This window comes from Chinchilla lanigera, unplaced genomic scaffold, assembly GCF_000276665.1.
Source record: "Chinchilla lanigera isolate Chin_1 unplaced genomic scaffold, ChiLan1.0 scaffold00057, whole genome shotgun sequence".
In the NCBI taxonomy this organism is placed as follows: domain Eukaryota; kingdom Metazoa; phylum Chordata; class Mammalia; order Rodentia; family Chinchillidae; genus Chinchilla; species Chinchilla lanigera.
This window is the reverse complement of record NW_004955458.1, coordinates 10,998,856-11,008,267: the sequence shown is the minus strand read 5'-3', so window position 1 is coordinate 11,008,267 and position 9,412 is coordinate 10,998,856.

Below are 9,412 nucleotides of genomic sequence, written 5' to 3'. Positions count from 1 at the left end.
ATTCCCCCTCCTCCTCCTTCCCGTTTCATCTCTGTCCCCTCGTCTTCCCTTCCTCCCCTCCTCCTGCTTATCTTCCTTTTGCTTTTTTAATCCAGTGCCGAGGATTCTGATTATATAAGTTGGGGATGACCTTACAAGAGCTCCTAAGTTTCCTCTGAACTGAAAACTCTGAGGCTCTGAAAACAGATCCACAGCAGGGCGTCCTCTCCCCACGTAGGAACTGTGTGTGCGGTGTCGTTGGTTACCGTGTTCAGAGTCCTGTTTGTTTGGCAGAGACGATACCTTGTGAAATAGCAGCACGCTCTGAGGTTTCAGTTCTCATCATGTGTTTCTGTCTTGCTTTGCTCTTATAAAAGGCGGAACACTTTACCATCATGTTCAGGTAATGAATATAAAGGTAAAATAGTAATTATTAACAGCACGGAGCCAGGCGTGGTGGTGCACGCCTGTAATTCCAGCACTCGGGAGGCTGAGGCAGGAGGATTACCATGAGTTCAAGGCCAGCCTGGGCTACAAAGTGAGCTCAAGGCCAACCTGAACTGCATAGCGAGACCCTGTCTCAAAAAGACAAAAAACAAAACAAAACAGAACAAAAAAACCCAGCACTGATGATAAGTATTTACATGTAGTGCCTTTCATTTCTAAATGGCTTGGAGGAGATCAAATGTGTCTGTTAATTTTATTTTATTTTTTTAAAATTTTATATATTTTTTATTTTAAAGGAAAAAAACAAAAAACAAAACAAAATTCCAAAACAATGTGAGAGGAGGGTGACAATGGTTAATGCATTGCATATTGTTATCTTTCAATTAGTTACTCAGAGTACAAGATATTGGCATTTAATTATCCAAACAATATTAGCACAAACCTCTCTTTTCAATGAACTAAGAAAAATTAGTAGTATGGCTCTCTTATATATCTATATACTTTTTCTTCTTTTGCTTTTCCCTTCCTTCTTTTCTCCACTCCCCCATCCCAGTTTCTCTTTCCTTTTGAAGTTTCTTCCCGTTTTACATTTTGGATCTTACTTACACTTTCGGCTTCTCACACTAGGAGGACAATACAGTGTTTATGCAATTGCCTCTGGTTTAGGGTTAGGGTTGCCTCATCTTAGGTCAGAGTGTCCCTTGGACAAAGATTCATTTAATTACTACTGCACATTTTGGGGCTGGGGATTTAGCTCAGAGGCACAGCACCTCCCTGGCAAGCGCAAGGTCGTGAGTTTGATTCCTGGTACTAGAAAACAGCAACAACAACAACAACAAAAAACAAACTACTGCACATTTTTACCTTGTAATGAAGGCATAGCCCGAAACTTTTCACTCATTTCTTATGACGTATATATTCTCTTGCATATCAATTTCTATTCTCATATATACCTTTGAAGTAAAGGGGTCCAGCTACTGTGGGTAGATAAGAAACTAGAAACTGACTTTTCTTTGGAGGCCCAGAAAAGATCTGTGAATAATACCCTGATGTTCACAGCAGCGCCCTTCTAGGTAATTCAGTAGCTGCTTGGACCCTTAGGCCCCCAACACCATGGGCTAACAGCGGTAATTAATATTTTTCCTCCACATGTCTAGTGTCAAATATTAGTGTAAAGATAGCTCCATGAACACATCTCTCTCTTTCATCACTTTGTGAATGTTCTAGATGGACTGGTCTGTAGTTTTATACGTAGACCAGACCACAAGGGTCATGTCCTGGGTCTTATATCACTTTTTGCCTGGTACCTGGCTCAAGAACTATGGATGGATTGAAATCCTCATTATTCTAACGTCAACTAAACCAATTCCTTTCATTATAATCCCCAATCAAACCCAAAAGTTATTTTCCATGGGTAGATTTAAACTGCAATCATATTAAATGAATCAGAGAGCACAGTCTGACTTAGTATGCAGTTTAACGATCTCGGGCTGTTTTTGTAGTGAGCGCTGTGGCGTGTGTGTTGACGGGGTGTGTAACTGTGCCCCCTTCCCCAGCCTCCCCTTATCCATTTTCCCCTTGCTCTCTGTGTTCCTGGAACAATTCGCCCTGTTTCCAGTGATTTCAATGCTTTTCACCTCTTTGATTGGTCGGCACCTCCTCCCCGATCCCCGCCCCCTTCCGCCCCCATCTTAACAACCAGGTCATCAGGAGACCCCAGCCCGGCCTTACTCAGTCTTCTTCAGCTGAGGGCTTTTGGGTTCCGCTCCTTCGGAGCCTTGAAGGTGGATGGCCGATCTTCCTAGCAGCTCTCTTCCTCTCTGCTCTGTAGACTTCCCGAGGCCACAGCCCAAACCTGACTCGTGCCCAACTTTGTATTTCCTTCCCTTAGCACACCAGCTGGGACGTGACACACAGCGGTGGCAGCGCCGAGGAGCGCTTGTGGTTGGAGCTCCCCCATAATGTACGTCACCCCACACAGAAGAGCCCCGTTCTTGGAGGTCGGCAGTTGCCGTTGTCTCAGTCTGGAGCAGAATATGAATGTGAGCTCCGCAGACGTGGAGGGTTATCTGTTCACTTGCATAACTGGAGCATTTAGAAGAGCGTCTGCTATATAACGCAGCGTCAACTCAGAAGCAGAACTCATAAAGGCACTTTGAAGAAACTTAATTTTTATTTATCTATATTATTTGGTTGTACATGCTCCGTAAACGCAGTTTCTTTTTCTTTCTTTCTTCCTTTGGTCTTTTTTTTTGAGACAGGGTCTCTATGCAGTTCAGGCTGGCCTTGAGCTCACTTTGTAGCCCAGGCTGGTCTCAAACTTGCAACGATCCTCCTGCCTCGGCCTCCTGAGTGCTGGGATTACAGGCGTGCACCACCATGCCCGGCTCTGTAAACCCAGTTTCAATTAAATTCCCTTCCTCTTTTCTTAAACTTCCCACATTCTACCTATGTTGTACCCTCAAACCCAGTGCTTCAACAGCTCTAGTGCAATCCACTAGAACGTCCCCAATACATATGCTACAAGAGGTCACAGCTGGGCATTTCAAGGAAATTTCCCAGTGATGCATACCTACAAATGGTGTAGCCAGCTAGAGTGGGTGGGTAGGCTGGGGGTGGAATAACTCTCCCAAGTTATTCCTGCTTTCAGCAGCATTCTAGGAATGTTCACGAATACATAAGCAGTTTGCTTTGAGCAAGTACCAAGCAAAATTATTAACTGGAAAGAACGGTTTTCTTTAGAAAGCTCAACAGCTTTTTGAAAGCTATGCTATGCTTTCAAAACTACTATTTTTACTTCCTAGTACTAGTTTATGTGTACGCAGACATAAGAGCGCCGCCACACGCAGAAGTGCTTTCATCCCGTTATCTTACAGTACTGTCATTCTTCTTCCTCAGAGTTTCCTTCCATTCATTCAGCATCTCCGCGGCCTCATCAAAGGCGGCAGCTTGTTGCCACCAGCAACCAACATCTGGCGTCAGATGTGGCTCGTGCGCCCTGTTGTAGGACCACGGGGGACACAGAGACTGCAGGGGGGTGTGGCCGTCACAGATCATCACACTTCCGGGATATTAGACAGCACGGGCTCTTGAATTGAACGCTGGCTGATTGGGATACAGTGATACACTTCTTGGACCTAGTTCAGTCCCCCAAGTGCTTGGTTTTAGGGAAGCACGTTGCAGAAGCAAAGCACACCAGCAGTGAGAAACGGATCAGTGATTGCAGAACTGCCTTTCCAGCAGTATTGTGAGGCTCCTAACGGCTCATGTTGGTCACCAATCAGAGAGCATGTCTTTAGTCTCATGCTATTCAGCCAGTTACTATGGCAATGATGGAGTACTAGTCGTCATGGTGATGAAATGGAAATTTGGGGAACCAGTTTCTTTAGAAGACGTGGATTCATTAAACCCTGTCTTTCTCTCTTTCCTTAAAACTTGACCATGTTGTATAATACTTTTAAAGGGACTCCATTTGCATACTGTCGGCATACATCTCAGGATTTGTATAATCTTTTCTTATTCTTGGATCTCCCAGCTGAAGTCCTTTCAACTCCGTGATGCAAGTAAAGACCCCCTACGCCGACAGTCTTTTATGGCTTACACTGAAGAAAGACCCTGAAGCTGCTAGGTTTCTTTTCATCCTTCCAAAAGTGTTTCTGCAGACTCCGTTGCATTCCTCCGTTATTCTTGTGTAGAATAGAGTAGGTCAGCATACATATAAGGGACAGTACATGATAAAGGAGCCTTCCACGAGTGAGATGCAATCCCCATCCCTCGCGGAGGTGCTTATTGGACTCATTCTTGGGACAGATCCTTCTGAGAAGCAGCAGAAGCCTGGCCCCCTCCCCTCTTAATGCTGATGGAGAGTCTGTTCTTCTTTGCTAAGGGCCACTGTCAGGCTCCTCGGCGGGCAATGTGTATTGTTCACACGTTATGAAGACTTCATTGACTGTCCTCTTGACTGCTCCCAAGGAATTAATTCAGCTGCTCCTTTTTGGGTCTGAAAAAGAAAGAAGGATAATATTAACAGTTTGGCTGAATGTGGGGCTCATTGGAGAATTTAGAGAAAATATATTGGGACAAACCTGAGTTCATGGACATCTCAATATTTTTAAGATTACTTTTGAGGCGTTGATAGGAACGCTGTAGGAAAGACCTTTTGGTGCACTTTTCTTTTGAGAGTTGGGTACTACAAAATATTTATATGATGTTCATGACAGTGATTCTCAGACTCTATTGTGCTGGGAAGTCCCTTGGGGACTAAGAAAGAACTTGCTAAAGCATCCCCTACACCTCGCACTCCCCAGGAATACAGATGCGCCGCTTCTCCGAGGTCCCTCCGTGAAGCTCCAGAGGTCTCGTCAGATTAATGCCGCTTACGTCCAAACGCAGGCGCTGGTGAGCTTGGGTTTACAGTCCTGCATAAAGCAGGGCCTGGGCTTTCATTTGGGAGTTCCCCCCTCTTTATCGCTCAGTGCTTTCTTCCAGGGCCGGGGGCTTAGTCTGCGACAGCTGCCATAACAAAGTATCACAGGCTGGGTTGCTTCAACTACAGAAATTTATTTTCCCACAGTTCTGAGGCTAGCAGTCCAACAGCAAGTGCCGGCAGACCTGGTTTCTCCTGAGCCCTCGCTTTGGCTTGCATATGACTCTTTCCTGTCTGTGTCCTCACACGGCCTTTCCAGTGCGTGCACGCCGCTGATGTCTCCTGTGTGTCCACATTTCTTTTTGTTAGGGTACCTGTCAGGTTGGAGTGCAGCTGGCCTTAAAGGCCTCAGTTTAACTTCATCACTTCTTTAAAGGCCTTATTCCCAAACACATCCGATTCTGAGATCTAGGGCTTGGGCTTTCAACATACACATTTTAGGGGTACACATTTTAGACCATAAGAGCATGAAACACCCTATTGTTTTCAAAGTGGGTTGTTTCCAGCAACTGTCTGGCTAGAACCTAAAGGAAACTGCAGTAAGTTTTTTGAAATCAGAAAGCGTTCACCATTCTCTGTGTGGTGGGAGGGTATAAGGCACTACCTGGGACAGTCCGGGGAGGGGACACAATCTCTCAGTATCCTTGAGGGCATAGTTAGGGTTTTTCTGGCCTAAGGGGATAGACACTAGGAGGGAGAACAGATAAGAAAAAATATACGTATTCAAGGCCTCCTCTAGGACCAAGTGTCCAGCTCCCTTTAGGAGTTCCAAAATAAAGCCCAAGTGTGGACTGGAATACTCTGCAAATTTTTGGTAAAAATCTAGATTTCTAGGTTTTCTTAGAGGATCTGACAACAGAGCTGACGTTCCTGAGCAGAAAGTTTCTTGCTAATCTCCTCAGCCTTTATTAACATAGCTTTCGTTGCCTTCAAAGAAGATAGCGCACAGGGGCATCAGCCGAAGGAAGTGGAGCCAGTGACTTCCGTATGACCCCGTGCTGCAGAAGCCTTGCAGACAGCGCGGTGACCCCCAACTGCCCCCTTGGCTGGGTAGACGGTGGGTTCAGGGATCCCACCAACCTATAAACTGCACCCCGATTCAAAAGCTGTGCACCGCAGGGAAGAAAGGGGGCCATGCTGCCACCACTGACTGGCTTGGCGCTATACGTAGGCTCTTTTTTCTCTTCCTCCTATGTTTCTCTTGCTTTCTTCTTAGTTCCACTGTTTGCGGGAGGGGGCTCCTGGATCTGGGCCTAAGGACCGTAGAAGATGCAGTGGAATCTTCTAATAACTCTGAGAGAATTCCTAGTCCGATGACTTTAAACCTCATACTATGATGTTCCTGGGGGTCCTTCAAGGTAACTATGAGTCTATAAACAAATTCACCTTTTGCTTAAATTTCCAGTCAGTTTATCTTACCTGCCCACATGCATCCTGGTACCTTTTATAGTCTGCACACTTCAAGTTCACTGATCAGAAGAATCTCGGGGGTGGAGTGGCGGAGCTATCACAGGTCCAGGCAAGCTGATACCCAAGCTTCTGGAATGATCTAGGGCCTATCTCAGGGAACTCCCAAGATTTGTCCTGAAACTCCCCTTGGTGACAGCACTGCTGCTTGACTAAGGAGTTAGACTTTTTCTTGAAGGGGAACAATTTCCTCCAGCTCCGAGTTAAGCCCTTTCCGTTTGCTCTTGACGAGTGGGAAATACCATGTTCAACTTTAATGGATTTCCCAGCCACCAGAATCCTATCAATAGGATATTCTTTTCCGTGAAGTAAGTTTAAAAATGTTTACTGGCAAGAAAAAAGAATTTTTCTCTTACAAAGAAAAACATAGTGCAAACATTAGCTTTAATTAGAATTTAATTATGGCCCAACCAGGAGGAGAGTTCATTCCAAAAATCATAGACTTGGCAGAGACTTTTGGAAATCATTAATGCATTTTCCTGCTCTTGGATTTTGGAAAGTATATTTGGTAAGTCACAGTATTGAGGGGTACACAAAAGAACCCCGGAAGTGGAGCAGGGAGGGGGAATTGCCAAAAAGAATCCAAAGTTCTCTCTAAGATTGATGGATGATCTCTCATGTGTCCAACCCCAGTGACGCTCTCTCTCTCTGTCCCCCATACATTAAAATAATACTTTAAATTTTCTTTATTGCAAAGTTAGTGAATGTCTCGCCAACACTAACAACTAAAATAAAACATATACAAAATGAAGGGAAAATTAATGGTCAAATGTGTTTGGTATATAACTATGGAGTCTAAGATTATACAAAAAAAATTTTTTTTTGAGACAGGGTCTCGCTATGCAGTTCAGGCTGACCTTGAGCTCACTTTGTAGCCCAGGCTGGCCTGGAACTCGCAACGGTCCTCCTGCCTCAGCCTCCTGAGTGCTGGGATTACAGGCGTGCGCCACCACACCCAGCTGATTATATAAAATTTAAGGTTCATCTTTTAAAGTTCAAACAATGTCATCAGAGTTTAACTGGGCCAGTGAGGAGGAGATGTGCTTTTTCTCCTTTTTAGAACATTATTCACCTTAGTTTTTTGGTGTTTAACTGTCCTTGCTCATCAGAGCAGACAGAATTCTTTCTCAAGTGCAGCATAAGGGTTCACCGTAAAACCCTCTTCTTAGCAAAGATCTAAGAAATCTGCAGATGCACAGGTGACGAGCGAGCAGACTGTTGGGAAGTGCTAAGAGCAGAGTCCCAGCACAGATCCATTCTGTACACATTAAAGTGAAAAAGGAAAAGAGCAAGGTGGCGACGTAGTGAACCCCGAGCCATTAGGAGCGCGGTCTCGCTTCTAGCTGCAGGCAGAAACTGAACAATGATTTCATCATTCATTTCCTTGGTCCCAGATTCCTGAGCTCAGGAGGGAAGAAGCCAGGGACTTCTCTGGCTTATGGGAGTGCTTATCCTAATTTCACAAACACTATTTTTTTCTGTTGGTTCCTATGTCCATGATACATAAAATTTGCATATTACCGAGGTTATTTGATATGCCTTACACCGTTCAAAGTAACATTCAATGTTAAGTCATTTCTCTCTAGAGCTTTCCACAGAACAGCTGGAAGCGATAGACTGACCTCATTTGTCCTACCTGATGGAATAGCAAATAAACGCCAATTGGAGAGGTACCGCTGCATCCCCTAGACCCAGCTCTGGAGTATGACTTAGTAAACGCTGCCCTTGGCCTCTGCTTTCACTGAAATGCTTATTTACTCCTTCAGAAAAGCTGTTGGACATTTCAGCCGTGTGCCGACATGTGCCTGTTTCTTTCTGTGTCAGTGTGGCCCCTTTTAGATTTGCTACTTGGGAGCACACTGCTGCCTCTGCACTGCGTCTGTTCGCAAAGCAGGGACTCTGTCCCGCTCTGCTTGGACGCAGCCCTCCAAGGCTCCTCGGCCACCCTCAGCATATTGAAACAGGGTGCAGCAAGACAGCCGCTGCGTTCCCTGAGGTCGAACTTAAAAGCAAAAAGGAACCTGTAGTCCCAGGAGAATGAGATACTGGGAGGGAATACAGGGACTTTTGGGGTGGGGGGGTCTTTTTGAGACAGGGTTTCATTATGTAGTTCAGGCTGGCCTCGAACTTGCAATGATCCTCCTGCCTCAGCCTCCTGAGTGCGGGATTACAGGCATGCACTATCTTGTCCAGCTGAACATGGACTTTTGGAAATTTTACTGTGCCTGGAAGGTGGAGGTTGGGACTCGGGCAACTTAACTTTTAGAATGCGATGAGTGAATTGTGCTGAGTAGCTGAATGGTACCTGTTGTTTTACTCTGATCAATATTTTTCACATGGCTAGAGAGTCCCAGTGGTTATTTTATAGAACCTTTCAATCATTTTGCATTATCAAGACTCAATTTTAATATCTTCATTCCAAATACATTCCTCAGTTCTAGGAAGATTTTCCAATTCATGATCTGCATTTGGTCTACATGTAAATTCCTATTTCAAAATCTCTGTTAAATAAAAATTATTCTCAAAGTCTATAGGTGATTGTGGAAAACATATAATCAGATGTATTTGAATCTCTTCATCCCATCTTGTATTAGTGGGAGTATTTCGTTCCCTAGGCATGAAGCTTACTGTTTTTTTCTTCATTATTAACTCACTCCCATTCTAAACAAGCTAGATCACAACTTCTCTTTTTCTCAGTAGAAATTTACAACCTCTTTATGATGGATACCTGTTTTATTATTCATTTTGGTCAGATATTTTATTGATTCAATAAACAGTTGTTGTACATTTTACTGCACTCCATGATAAGAAAATTTTATTCATTTCTCATTGGCTTTATTTTTTCCTTTTATAAGTATTTTTTGTTGAAGAAAAACTAAACTACCCCCAAGATGAAATGAAATATTTTCTCCCATTGTTTTATGTCTAAATGCTAATGTGATCCCACCCAGGAAAGCAAGTATAAGTTCTGAGTGAATCTTTTCCAATTTATCTCCTCTTGAGGTAGCAAACGGGAGGTTCCTGTCCTGCTGATGTAGCTGGACGCCATTTTGGAACTGCAGGGTTTGGGAAATTCTCCTGGCAGACAATAGT